A 14603-nucleotide genomic window follows, 5' to 3' on the forward strand; every position below is an offset into this window, starting at 1 on the left:
ATCGAATGGGAGAGGTCTTCCCTGGGCTGTATTTGTTTGTTTGTGACTGGAGCCGCAAAGTTCAGAGCCAAACGTGTTGCTTTCCGGCGGCGGCGGCGCCCGCCCCGCTTCACCTGCTCCGCTGACGGGGCGCCCGCCCGGCCGGGGCCGCCCCGCCGCTCTGCGGGCCCGCAGCCCGCCAGCCTCCCCCGCCGCCGGGGCCGCAGGACGGGAGAGCAGCGCGGGGCTGCGCCTCTCGCCCACCCGCCCGCCTTCCCCCCGCGGCTGCCGGGGGGCAACGGACAGGTGAGTCGCGCGTCCCGCACTCCTGCCTCACGCGGCGCGGAGGGTGCCCCCGCACCGGAGTCACCTGTCGCTGCGAGAGCCGCTCGTCTGTCAAACTTTGCCTCCCGTCGGCTCCCGCAGCCCGCGCCGCCGCCTCGCCTTCCGCGGGAGGGGAGCGCTCGGGGTGCATCGGTTTTGCGCAGCGGGATGCGGCGGGGGAGGCGGGGGGTCCCGCTCTGCGGAGCGCCGCTCAGCCCGTAGCGGGAGAGAGGGGTCACCGAGCCCCGTGTCCCCCCACCCCCACCCCGAGCCGCAGCGCGGCCGCGGAGGCGCCAAGTTCGGGTTCGCCCTGGTGGGAGGGGGCCCGTGGGGCCCGCGCAACAGGCGCCGTCCGGCGGGGGGCGGGCGGCGGGGGGGCGCGTCGCCCGCCGGCGCGGGGGTCCCGGGCCCCCCGTCGGACCGCTGCCCCTGCAGGTAACCCCGCTTGGTTCCCAGCGCCCCCGGGGACGCGCCGGGCTGGGGGCCGGTGTCGCGGCTGCTCGGGAGCGCCGGGCGGCGCGCCTCTCCCGCGGCGGAGAGAAACTTGCCGATCGGCGCGGGCGGCGGGCGAGGGGCTGCTGCAGCCCCCCTGCGCGGAAGGGGCGCGCCGGGGCGGCTGTGCGCGCGGCGGGGGCGCCCCCCGGGCGGGCGGCGGGGAGCGGGCTGCGCGGCGGGGCGCGGGCGCCCGGCAGGTGGAGCCGTGCGGAGCGGCGGCGGCGGCGGCCCCGGGTCTGTCTCGCCCCCGCGGCGCTGGCGGCCGAGCCCCGTGGGCGCGGTGCGAGGCGGCCCCGGTGTCCCCCCGCCGTGTCCCCCCGCCGCCGGAGCGGGGCCCCGGTGGGATGCGGCGGGCGGGTTGCGGGAGCGGGCGGGGACGGCGGGCTGCCGTGTTGACATTGTCCCTGGTCACGCGTATTTTTCTGCCGGTGATCGTCTGCCCGTTCGTCACTCCGTGCCGGGAAACTGATGAGATTCTAGGGGTAGTCTGTCTTAATTATCACAGAATGTATAAAAGCGTAATTGCTAAAATTATTCAATAGCGGTTAACAATTAAAAGATTATCCCGGTACTCGGCAGCTAGCGAGGAGCAGACTGTACTAATTGGATAGTTAATGACATTTAAATAGGCAGGCTTTCTCAAAATAGGAAGTTCCACTCTTGCAGGGAACTGAACAGGGTGTATAGAATATTTAATAATTAGACGGCAAGGGTTGTAACGCTTCGGAAAGGGTTGTGGTAATTAAGTTGTTAGCTTGGCCGGCAGCACTGGGACAGACTTTGCACGGTTCTAGAGCGCTGGCTGAGGGAAGGCTGGATTTTCCTCACTTTTCCTTGGATAGGCACATTCAGCTTACACACCGGAGAAATTTGTGTGAAGCCAGATCGAAGGGGAGGCAATATTTTACATACCGTCTGCGGAAATCTCCTTCTATCTCCTGCTGACGTAACTTGACCGAATTGATAACGGAACCTGAGTTTTAAGTCACTTTACCGCTGGCTACTCGAGTTTTATGTCACTTCATGCCACTTTACACTGGCTGGAAATAGTTACTGTTCAATATTGTGAAGGCTGCATCAGGGATGGTGTAACAACAAAGTCCTCCTTTAAAAAATAAACAGCTGAAGTAGTGTTTTATTTTATTTATTTTTTCTCCCAATAATAACATGCCAGTGTAAACACTACTTCAATAACAGAAGTGATAAATAAATAAACTTCTGCAGGGTTTATTTTATAAACTCATTCTCCACACCTATCATGTTCCTCCCATAACTTGAAAACATTCTATGAGAAACTCACACGGTAACTGCATAAACTTGTTGCGTTTTGCTTTAGAAGTTTTCTCAGTGTTATGTGTAGTAAAGTTGACATAAGAAGCAGCACAATGTGATCTTCTGCTTGCTGTGTTGTTTTTTTTTCCACTGAAGAATTGTTTCCCACTAGCTTAATCAAAGATGTATACTTAAGGAAAATGCCAGAATTGGAATTAAATAAGAGACTACATTAACAAATTAAATAGGATATTCCATTTTAAGACCTACTGTAAAGAATAACACATAATTAAAATTGCAAAGTGGTTATGGGCTCTTACATACCTATGCTTTACTCAATCAGTGTTAAGTTTTGTCATCAACATAGTTTTGTCTTTCTTTGAGGTAAAAAAAAATACAGAAAGAAATAATCTGTAACACTGGTCTGCATACTGAAAGGGCTAGGAGCGTGTGTCTCTCAAGTCAAGTCAATGAAAATGCTGAGCTTCACAAAAGTTATATTCACAATTGTAAAACTGGTCTATTTTCTTCTTGTGCTGGATGCTACAGTTCAAAATCTTTTTGTGTTATACCCCAGTCTTGCTCTTTTCACTATTACAGATATCTTTCTCCAACACTTCCTTTATTCTTGCATGCCAGATTATTCAAATGTTTATGAGCATTGCTACTGAGTTCTGAACCTGAATTCCATGCTAGGCTTTCCCAAATGAGGGTTTCTAAAAATCAGAATAAGGGAGCTTTTTTTTTTCTCTGTATAATAAAAAAAATCTGTATAAATAAAATCCTATGTCATGTAAAAATGTCAGCTTGAGTGAAGATGGAGTTTAATATTAAGGTTGGGTTTCCTCCAAAACAAAGTATGACTTTCCACACGGCTGATAAATAGATAGCTGAATGTGTTATCAAAGATTTACAAAACACTGATGTCTTGACATCTGGATTTGTGGAGTGTCTTTGATAAAAAATGGAGTGTGAGAAAATGCTGTAGAGGGTTTTTTGAGAAGAAAAAACCCCAACCCCCAAATAGAAGTAATATTAAAAAAATGTTTTGCATGACATACTGGATTGTATAAAGCTGTTTTGGGGAGTTGTGTTTGTATATATTTTATTATAAAGATACCAGCACAAGTTTTCCAATGAAATGAGCTCTGCTTGAAAAATCCTTCTAATGAAACACAGATAACTTTTTTTTTCTGTAACGTCTACGTATTTTTTTTTCCCGATCTTTCCTAACTCTTTAGTGGTAAATCTATGCAACAAGATTCCCCAGCATTAGGAATCATACTCTTCTGTATTGCTTCCAAACTGTACTGCTTGAAGTCTTTCTTTCACCCTAACATTTGCAATACTAACGTTAAACTTAAATGTCCTTGCTGGGTTGAAAGTACCTTTCTGCTCTTCTGACATTTCCAAAAGATACATACCAATGTTTTACATGTCATCTATCTAGAAACGTTGTATTTACTAAACTCACAGCTCCATATGGATAAACTTCAAAACTTTCATCTCGGAAAATACAGTTGTAGTATTGGGGGTGGGTGTGGTGGGGGTGGGGCAGGGAGGGAAAGGAGTTTTAAAATCCTGTGTAATTACCATACTCATATTGCTTGTTAACTAAGGGAATGTCAACTTCTGGGCACATGCCTCGGTCATAACAGTAAAATACCCTATGGCTGACTTTGAGGCTTCAGCATACGTTGCAACTCATTTCAGGTAAAACAAATGTTTAAGAAACGGATGCAAATATTTGTTAATTCATTGAAGTGAACAGGCTATAAAATTCAGTATCTGAGAATATTTCCATTGTAGCTAATAATAATTATGACCTGTGATAGATACCGGAATAAGACTTCTGGAAGCCAGTACTTCTGCTTTTTAAAAAATATGTTGGCTTCATAGAGGCTGAGGGATTTTTTGATGTTATAGTAGCATTTTACTGTATGAAAGATAGCAATTGAAGTTATAAAACAATGAATCCTATAGGCTTAGCAGAATCACGGTCTGCAAATTATCAGAATGACTAAAGCATTAAATTACACTTTTATTTGTGCAATAAAGATAATTTCATACAAGACTTGACTTGCAGTTCTGTTATGTTATGAATATATTCTTTCTCCTGAAATTGCGTTCTTTCATTCTGCAGAGAAACTAAGTTTTGCTTGTGGACCTGTTACTTCTGAACTATGATTTTATCAATGTAATGATGGATACTCTAGGACTAGGGTTTCTTGAGGACTAACATTTTATCAGACAGAGAAGACTGTTGTTGGTTTAGCACACACGCAGGCGCTGTTACGTATCCAAATGTGCCTAGGCGTGCTTTCTGTGTGAGAAGCAGTCTTTCACTTAACAAATCTTAGCAAAAGAGATAATCTGTCTGCCTTACAAACTACTTAATTAAATTAACAAAGATTATCGAGATTTAATTTACCTAGTACCTGGTATCCCAAACAATACATCTATTATGAAGTGAGATGGAATTTGCAAAGATTCTTTTAAAGCATGGACCTTGTTTTAACTGTAGCAGGTAGAAAGATCAGCTTGAAGTATTTGCAAATACTTTTCCTCTGGATACAGCAATGAGTCAAAGATGATGTTAGTTTTGTTAATTCAAATTGCATCTGTAATCTTAAACTGTTGCACTAGAGGCAGTCTGCCTGTGAGCTCTGCTGAAATCTAGAACTCTTGAAAATGTCTCTTCAAATCACTGCTAAACGTTCCACTGTTAATTAAGAGGTGATGTAAGTGGAATCAAATGTTACAACAGTGTAATGGTGTCCTGTTGAATACAAGTTCCATGGCTAAGCTGACACACTTTCAGAAAACAAGCATATTTCAGCATTGTCTGTTCAATAGGAAGTGTTTCTGCAAAAGCCTTAAATAATCCCTCACAGATGAATCTGTTCATCATGTTTCTATTGTGGCAGTCTAATGAGAGCAGCATCACTTTCCTTTCATTAGTTGAATACGGGGATAACTCACAGAAACCTGTAGGGTCACACACACGGTGGTTGTCTACTCCGGTTCTTGCCTGCATCAGTACCCAAGACTTCTGCCAGCTGAAGCTTTTACTTGCTCTGAGGGGAAGAGAAAGCAGAAGTCAGCTGTATTCCAGCATGCGCCATCACAACCCATGACTGTTCAACCGCTCAGATCTGCGGAGGGCAGCTCACGGCCATCCCTTGTGTGCGATCCTGACCCACAGGGAATATTTGGAGTAGGAGCATTGTGAACACAAAAAGGGATGAAGTCAAGCTGCTCTTCCCTTCTGATAGACACCTATGAAGTGACAGTTCTATTTATTCAGGAGTCATTCCATCTTTCAAGTAGTGTAAAAAAATCACATTGATTTAATCTCTGAAAAAATACGTGATAAATCATTCTGGCTGAATTACTGTTCCCACACTGATCTCTACATTTTTATTGTAAACCTGTTCTCCCTTGGGACAGGGTAACATCGCGATGTAGTCATCATGATGTTCAAAAGAACATCGGCCATTTCCAAGGGCAGGGAGCAGGGCACCATCGGGGGAGGGCAGGCAGCCAGCAAGGATGGAGCTTGCATTTATCCCCTTTCAGAGCAAGTGGGGTGAGGGAAGAAAGAAGGATGAAGCATGTGCTAATTGACAGTGGACAGTGCCCCTAGGTCACAGCAAGGGTGAAGCTTGTTGAAGTTTGGACTGAAATACCTCCAGCTTAGCTCTTGAGAGATGGTATTTTGGCAGCTACTTTCACTTTATGGTAGACTGGCCGTTATATGTAGAATTTCAGATGAAAGCATTTGAACTGTTAACAAAATTATCTGAAATTGCGCTGATTTATGCAGTGACAACCAGCTAATATTATGAGTGATAAAACCCATTTAAGCACTGTTCCTGCAGACACTACATACGTGTTTAATCTGACGACAAGTCCTGCTTGTATTTTTAGGACTACAACTTGATATAACAAGAGATATGAAGCATAAGCTTTTAACGGGAGCCAAGTCTGTTTAATACTTTTCTTTTTGGAAACTAAAAACTTTAATTTTGATGGATCTCTGGCAAAGCATCATACCTCAGCAAGTGTACTTAGTACTGTTTCAGTTACATGCTAACACCTGTAAATCATCAGAGTATAACTTGTTCTTGGACAGCAGAGATTGCTAAACCTATTTTTATGTTACACTGAAGTAAAAAACTACACTCAATGAACAAGTCTTGCCACGGTGATTTTTAAGTATTTCTGTTAGCTGCAGTGAAGGGGATAAACTACAGGGATGAGAATCAAAATGGACTAGCTGATGGTCTAAGGGGAAATCAAGCTTTGGAGAGAAGAGGTGATAGTTAATACATTCATCTTTTTTTAAATATATTAAATTTCAGTAAATACGCTGCTAATTTAGGGTATGGCACAGGATAGCTTGTGAATTAGATGCCATGGGTAAGAAGGTACTGTCCAATGACTTAAAAGCGCCTATTAATTTAATTGGATTTTTAGCTGCGTTTCAGATTAAACTGCACATGTATTCCTAGTCCATTGCCGTAGGAAGTAAAATATGTGCCTTTGCAAATGCAAGACTAATTAATTTTGCTTCACTTTGCAGAAGATTTATTGTGGCTTATGTGTCCCCAGGAAAAGGAATTGTGGATTGTTGTAAAGTGCTCTAGAATGGAGATTTTATTATTTTTTTCTTTTTTAATAAAGATTGACTAGTTAAGGCTTATTTCAGTGAAAGCTAGGATTAGCAACACTAAGGCACAGGTAGAATAAGGGTTAGATTTTACCACCATTCTTTAGACTCACTGCTAAATACTTCTAACTTAGTCTTTGCTCAGATACGCTTTTTGATTTCTCATGCTAAAAATGGGGAAGGATCTACAAAAAATGAGAGGAGACTGCATTGGACTGACTGCTGTAACAGCTGTTGCTAGTTTTCCAATCAATGGGGGTGGCAAGCAGTTACTCTTTAGTAGGAACCAAAGGAGCGAGGAATGGATTTAACATAAAGAAGAAAAAGGGGTGATGAGAAGAGAGAACAGCTACAGGAAGCCTTAAAATACTGTCTTGTCAGAAGTTCCTGGGACAAAGAGGTTAGTCAACAAGGGGGGGAAATGATATTTTTATTTTTTTTTTAATTAAAAAAAGCCTTACTCTTTTTCTGGGTAAGAAGTATTAAGTTGGGTATGAAGTTTGTCTCTTGAAGAGCTTGTAAGGTGCTGTAGGGGATATGAGTGAGTGAACCTCAAACAGCACACAGATTCTTTGGGTTTAAGCCAGATGGGGAAGAACTATTCTCTATATGCACAGAGTTTACTCCATGCTGTGTGGACTCATGTTCTTGGAGGACAGGAAGAGCTTTCAGCAATTTCTAAAATTTTCTGCCCTTGTTTCCTTTGTAATAGACTCTCATCCTACTGACTTTTCCTCTGTCTTTGTTTTCTTTACTTCTGTGATTGAAGAACATGAGGATCTGAAGATAAAATTGACCTAAACTGAAAACTTCCTGAACCAGTAGAATTGACTGGGGCTGTGATCACACTCAATTTCACACTGCTACTAGTGTCACGTAGAGTAATACTGTGAAGGATTCTGTCAATTTTTGGTTCAGCTGCTAGTTGTCATAATGGTAAAGAATCACAGAGAGAGCCACTATCGTCAGTCAGTGAATGAGAAACTTTATTAGAGAAAGGAAAACTGGTATTTTTTCTGAAGCTTTCTTTTTTTTCTTTTTTTTTTTTCCCCTTATTATAAAGCTTCACATAGAATCTTTTCATTTCCTGACTGAATATCTGCAGCTGATTTTCAAAAACTGTACATGACATTTGAAGCCTTGGTTCCATACATATTTTTCCTGTTGGAAAAGTTAAATTGTTCCAACTCTTTGGCTATTCATTTCTATTCTCTAACAACCTTCTCGGCTGAATTATTTAGAGGGCTGCACACACAACCAATCTAAACTGAGTAATTCTGTGGTGCAAAGGGAAAAAAAAAAACAAAGCAAAAACCCCAAGATTTCTTTAACCATATTGAGTCACCACGCTGCCCCCAAATAGTTTTGCTGGTGCCCATGTGGGTGCAGAGTAAGGACAGGATTTTCTCCTCGAGGGAGGAGGAGGAGGTGGGATCAGCTTTAGGCAGCATTGTCACAAGAAGGATTTGTAGAACTTCTGCCTTATGCTTGATATCCCCTATACTCTGTAATTAGAAGGTTTTGCAATGATTTCATTATCATCTTGAATCTTCTGTGTTCTGCCATAACAACTACAGACCTACTTGAGATTGCAGGACAGGACTCTCTCGTGCTAGGTGGCATGTGCGTTTAATGAGTAGAGATTCTGTTCTGTCCTTGTAATGGGCATAAGGTTCCACTGTTTGTCAAGACATATGCACTTGTGTATGCAGCATATCTAATAAAACGTGTAAGAATATTTGTTCCTATTTAGGACTTAAGAAAATGTATCTAAACTTTAAGCTTACTCATGTTTGGTTTTGGTTGTGGGGTTTTTTTTTTGTTTGTTTGTTTTTCGCTAACTCATGGAACGTTCTGCCATCTATTCTTCATGGGCAATTTATTGGCTTTCAGATCACAGACTGAAAGTGCTGTTTTCTATTTATGTATTAATAACTCCTGGTATAGCATAAGTAGTGTGCAGCTATCTATTGTAAATAATTCTTTGTTAAGGAAATCTTTTATTGCTGCTTTTCCTTAGTCAACTACAATGACAGTCTCCACCCACCCAGCAAGTCTTCCTTTTTGCTCTTCTGTTTTGCCTCATCTGTTTCTCTGGTGTGCCTGCGTTTCTGCTGTCATTGTAGTTACCTGCGTTTACAACTAGTCATTGAATTCGCTGTGCGCAGCCCCGAGTGCTGTATCCTGAGCTTTGTGAGCGGCTCTCCTTTCCTTTCCTTTCAGTCTTTGACTGCCTCATTGCCCTTCACCTCCCCACAGAAATGCTGCGAAGTTGATGCTTCGGAAGCCGAGTCTGAGTCTCGGAAAATCCTTTTTGTGAATAACCTGTAAGCCTGGAAAAAGATCGGTTGTGAAATCTGGGTATCGGCCCTTCTGCCGTATCTTTCTTGTAGAAAGAGGAAAGCATGAGGGAAAGATGCGGTAACCCGATGGTATTTTTAAGAATAAAAATATGATCTGTTGCCCCAAATTATACCTTCATTACTGCAGGTATTATGATCCACTTAAGAGTGCTCAGCGGTCACACCTGCTCAGAACAACACAAGGAGCATATCGCTTGGGTTTTTCTGAAGGCAGGTTGAAGCCAGCGAAAGGGAAGTGAAAAGCTTGCCAGCTTACCCAGGGAAAAGCCATGCACTGGGTGCATTGCTATAAGGCTCGATTTGGGTCACTATTGTGGTAATCCATCTCAGTCTTGCTTTTGGGAGGCCACTTCTGAGTTTAATGTCAATTTACATTTCAGTGAATACCTTGTTTCAATTCAGTTTCTTCGCTGCAGTGAAGGTAGCCTTACTTATTACATGACAGCGTTTCTGAAAATGCCTATCGTGGTTGTAAAATACTTGCAGTGACAAAACACACAGTAAAATATAAACTGTAGAAAACAATATTGCTCACTGAACTGCCAGTACGTTCAGCCTCAATAAAACAAAAGACGCTCCTGAAGTGATCCTACATTTCCCTAACACTCCTTCAGTACTCCAAGATGATGAATGAATGTCTCTATATGTTTAAAGCCTCCGGAGTCTAGACTCTGGGGGGACCCTCAGTAGAAGTTTAAACGTCAGTAGGAATTTTTTTGTTTAAATGCCCTCAATAACCTCAGTAGAAATGTTGCTTCATGGGGAAAAAATGCATCTCATAAGCAAGATATTTCAGGAATTATGCATTCAAACCACTATCGTGAACTTCATTTTTACAAACCATAATTATTATTATAGTATTATACCTGCAGTTCCTTGAAATCAATAATCATTATGTTATCTAATATAATTTTTGCAAGGAAATATACAGGGACAGCGTGTGACACACTGCAAAGTAAAAATCGTACATACTTTGTTCTCTGCAATTTTGCTACTGCAGCTTGCTCTCTGTTCCTCAGAACTCTGACAAATGCTACCAAATATACTGCTTATTATAAATACAACAGTGATAGGTCCTCAATATTTTATTGTTATCACTGCTGTGGAAATAACCAAACACAAGTATTTTTTTATGATAATTTTAGATCACTGATAACTTAAACATAACTTAACATAATTCAAGGCTTGTCAGTGTGTACAATGTATGTACTTTGACTCTGGCTATGCCTGCTGATGGAAAAACTGTTGAAAACATCCTTTTCTTCACGTTTGACACGATTATCACATGCCCTGCTCTTTTCAGTTTCTTTCGCAGAACTACTCTTCATGAAACCATCTCTAGCTAAAAGAAACATCACATTTACTCCAGGTATATAATCCTTCCCTTCTAGCAGTAGCTCATAATTAAACCAAAACAAACCCAGAAAACAAAAAAAGTCCATTTGTCTCTTAAATTGTTTTTATCTCTATGTAAGTATTTTCTTAGTATATTGGACCTGAAATCCACTATGAAAATGCTGAATACTAAACTACATCAGACTGGAAGCTAAAGTTTTAGTTTTCTGCTGGACCAATATTTTTTCTTGGTTATTTTAATCTTGTCAGCTTCTAGTTTTTCACATTTTTATCTGAAGTTATTCAAATGTAATTAAATAAAAGACTTGAGGATGTTCTTTAAGTGGAAGATTGCTAGAGATTTAATGCTTTCTTGTTGAAATTCACATAAGCTTTTCTGCACAGTTTTGTAAACTAATGTTTTTGTAAAATCAACTCCTAGTTGAACTGTATTAATTTAAAAATTAACAACTGTGCAATACATCAGTTTCTTGCACATAAAGAATACTATTTTTGAAACAAAAATCTGCTGTTTCTAATTTTGTGGTTTACAAAATGGGCATTCTTCAATTCTACTTACTTATTTTGTATCACTTGTCAGTTTCAAGCTGGTTTAAAAAAAATACCCTAGGACCCAGTCTTGCTAATATTCATGCATATTCAAGCTAGAGTTAAAAACATATAAATGAGAGTGTGCATAAAATAACTTTCAATGCTGTAGCTCCAATCTAAACCTAAAAATGCATAACTTTCAGACATCTGAAAAAATCGGGTATTTGAAAAAAATGGCATGATGCTAACACTTGTTTTCTTTTACATAGTACATTCTCACCTCTTTTGATAGTACCCATAATTTTGCTGTTAAAACTAAGATTATCTTGTGGTTCCTTTGCATTGCAAAATATTTCTTACGACGCATTTGAATAAGTTTAGTTTTAAATCCTTCGTATTTATTTCTGGCTTTGAGTCTTATTGTGTCCATGCAGAATCACAGAAAGGCTTGAGTTGGAAGGGACTTTAAGGATCATCTAGTTCTAAGCCCCCTGGTATGTGCGGGGACACCTTCCACCAGACCAGGTTGCTCCCAGCCCCATCCAGCCTGGACTTGAACACTACCAGGGATGGGGCATCCACGGTTTCTCTGGGCAACCTGTGCCCGTGCCTCACCACCCTCACAGTACAGAATTTCTTCCTCATATCTAGTAGAAATCTGCCCTTTTTCAGTTTAAAAATGATAACTTGTTCTGTATCTGCAAGCAAACGAGGCAAACATTTTTAAAATATTAGCTGGCAAACTGGAAAAAGTGTAAATTGCTCTCTACCTGAAGACCCTTTATATAAAGAGCAACATGGAAAAAAGTAATACTCTGGTTTTCCATTGAGAATTAGCTCTAAGGTGTGCACTACTAAGTAGATAATATAACCTGCTGAATACTAATGGGTTATATCTCCATTCATTGCAACTAGAAAAAAATTATAAAATATATGTGAGAACTTAAAATGCAGGAATAGCTGGTAAAACACTTAACTGAATTTCCTCGTTTGTTAGCATGTGTTTTCTTAAATACTGAAGAGCTCGTTATTTTTATAAAATAACTTTGACATCTTAGCCTTGTCTGGTTTTTGTGAAGCATGTCTAGGTCCGATTTGGATTTAAATTCAAAACCTTTGTATAGTTTCAAGGTGATAAGTACATTGAAACCTGTTTTTTTGACTCAGTTGTGATTGTCTTATTGTCCCATTTATCCTCCATATTTTAATTTCCTATAATAAAGTTGGTAAAATTTTCAAGTAAATAATATATAACAGTCTTTAAATTGGGGAAGGATCTTTTTTTTTTTTTGTACTTTTATTTGAAATAATTTTATTTCTGATTTATTTTTGCAGTCAACTTAGCAGAAATTAGTGTATTAATTTCTTATTACTTCATTGAATTTTGCATTTACATTAACATTAAATCTTCATGCTTTAAAGTACATGTGGCGCTGGTGAGAAACTTAATACTGTCAGTGAATTCCAGATTCAACTAATTTTATTTCCAGTGCACTTTTTTTTTTCTTTTAATTATCTTTTGGACAGAATGTGAAAAGCTATGGAAAAAGTTTTATCGTTACTTAATTTTCTTGCCATTGTTTGATTATCTGATATACAGGAGGCCAGTGGAAGCCTCATTCTCTTTTACTGTGGATTAAAAGAGCTAAATATAACCTTTGTCACTGGCTCTGGAGAGCTCTTGCACAAAGTAATATTCTACTAAATTGAAAGCTTCTCATAGTCAATAATCACTTTATGTAATAGGCATATATCTTATCTCCTAGCTCAATTATCATATAAAGGTGCTTTATTGGGAGGAATTTGCTTAGGTAGGCCGGTTATTTGGTTGAAATCCAGCAATGTGGTGAATTAATTTCTTGATTGCCACGTGCAAAGCTTGTAGACTGTAGTGACTGGCTCTGTAGCCCTCTCGGTCTGTCAATGATACTTACCTATGGATGAATGGTAAAAGCATTACTCCGTTGGTTTGGGAAGCTAATTTAACTTTGCAATCTGAATGGCCAGCCTAAACAAGGTCTCTTGTTTGCTAGGTACCCTTTATCCCTTTATAGTGTCACTTAATGCTGATTTATAACATATCTTTCTTCCTGTTTGTCTCTGCTGTCGGATACTATGCTGAATTCAACGTACAAACGAGCTGAAGATGCTCTTTCCTAATAAACACGTACTTGTCACTGGTTACCTTTGCTGTATATGGTCTGGATTGTTCTAGATATAGCAGGTACGGTCAGGCACACAGTTTAATTCAGGGAACTTTAACAGAATGATCTAGTCCGCCTGGTTAGAGCGCTTTGGCTCTCTGTGCTTCATGGAGAAACTGCCTTTTGGGGTACGGTCAGAGGAGTGCCTGCTCAGTGAGGGGCTGCGGTCAGCCAGCCAGTAGAAAACGCCAGGTGTCCAGTGCTTTGTGTGAAATCTCACATCCCTTCAGGGCTCGTAAGGCTGAAGCAGGGATGTACATCAGGAGCCAGAAATCTGGAGTTCTTTTTATGGGAGTAAACACCTGAGTGCAAGGAACTTACTCGCTCTAGGAGGACAGCAACAGCCACCGCAGGCAGCTCTTGGTGCTTAGGGCACTTGCACAGACAGCGAGAACGCCAGTTCCTCGGGCTGCCTGCCATCTTTTGAAGGGACTTCAGTTAGTAACTCCTGTGTCCTCCAGAAAACAGCAGGTTAGTTTATTACTGCGCAACAAGTAGTTCTGAGAGGAGTGGAAATAACCAAAGAACATTACTCTGAAATGCAGTGAGTGTGAGAGGAGGTCTTGAGTGTACCATTAGATTGCTTTTGCTTTTTTTTTTTTTTTTTTTTTCTTTCCCATTACATAGTTATTGGGTAAACAGATGAAATCCTGTGAGCAGGAACAAGAATCTGGGTCTCAACTCTGTAAAGTTTTAAAGCTGCTGATTGCTAAGGTCATCGACGCACAGACATTCAGTGTCAGAACTGGATATAAAAGATCTGGCATTTAGGCATTGTTAGCGAATGTCAGCTATTGTAGATGGAGAATGAATAGCTTTAGAAGCAAGTTTACTGAAGTATATAAGCCACCTTTCTACTATCACAATATTCTTATGTGCTTTACAAAAGCAGAATGTCTTTTTTTATTTAATGTGTTAGAGGGTGTCACAGTTAAAATTTCAGCTAGCAGGGAACTTGAATGGAATTCCAGGATTCAAACTATGTAGATCAGATAACTGTATTGTACCAGATAAAACACGGGGGAAACATTTCTCTACTGTTTTACTGTCAAGTGATAATGTTTAGCAATTTGCTAACAAAAAGAAAATTAAGACTGTTTTTGGGAGCCTGTACAGTGGCAGTCCTAGCAAAGGCTTCTAAGTATTCAACAAAATCACTTTAAAGAAAAAACGCTGAAAAGAAGATGTAAGTCTAAACTCCATACCGCTAATATGTGTCCCCCCTACTAATGAACGCCTTCTGTATTTCGAAAAAGGATATATGGGGGTGAAAATATATCTCCAGTTAACTCTCAGTCATGGTGCATCCAGTAGAGTGTCTTACCTGATTTAATATGATCATTTGTTCTGTTACTGCTCATATATTTTTATTAATCTTTAAAGTATTTAGGTCTTAAAAGCTCCTTG

At 40.9% G+C, this 14603-nt stretch overlaps 1 long non-coding RNA gene across 1 annotated transcript in view; it reads left to right on the top strand.

The window, feature by feature from the left end:
- The first annotated feature begins 219 nt into the window (after positions 1 to 219).
- Positions 220 to 14603, top strand: part of LOC121091085 — a 563037-nt gene continuing 548653 nt past the window's right edge. The window contains exon 1 of the long non-coding RNA XR_005828824.1: positions 220 to 285. This is a non-coding gene — a long non-coding RNA (uncharacterized LOC121091085). The remainder of the gene's footprint in view (positions 286 to 14603) is intronic.

Source organism: Falco naumanni, chromosome 1, assembly GCF_017639655.2.
Source record: "Falco naumanni isolate bFalNau1 chromosome 1, bFalNau1.pat, whole genome shotgun sequence".
Lineage (NCBI taxonomy): Eukaryota > Metazoa > Chordata > Aves > Falconiformes > Falconidae > Falco > Falco naumanni.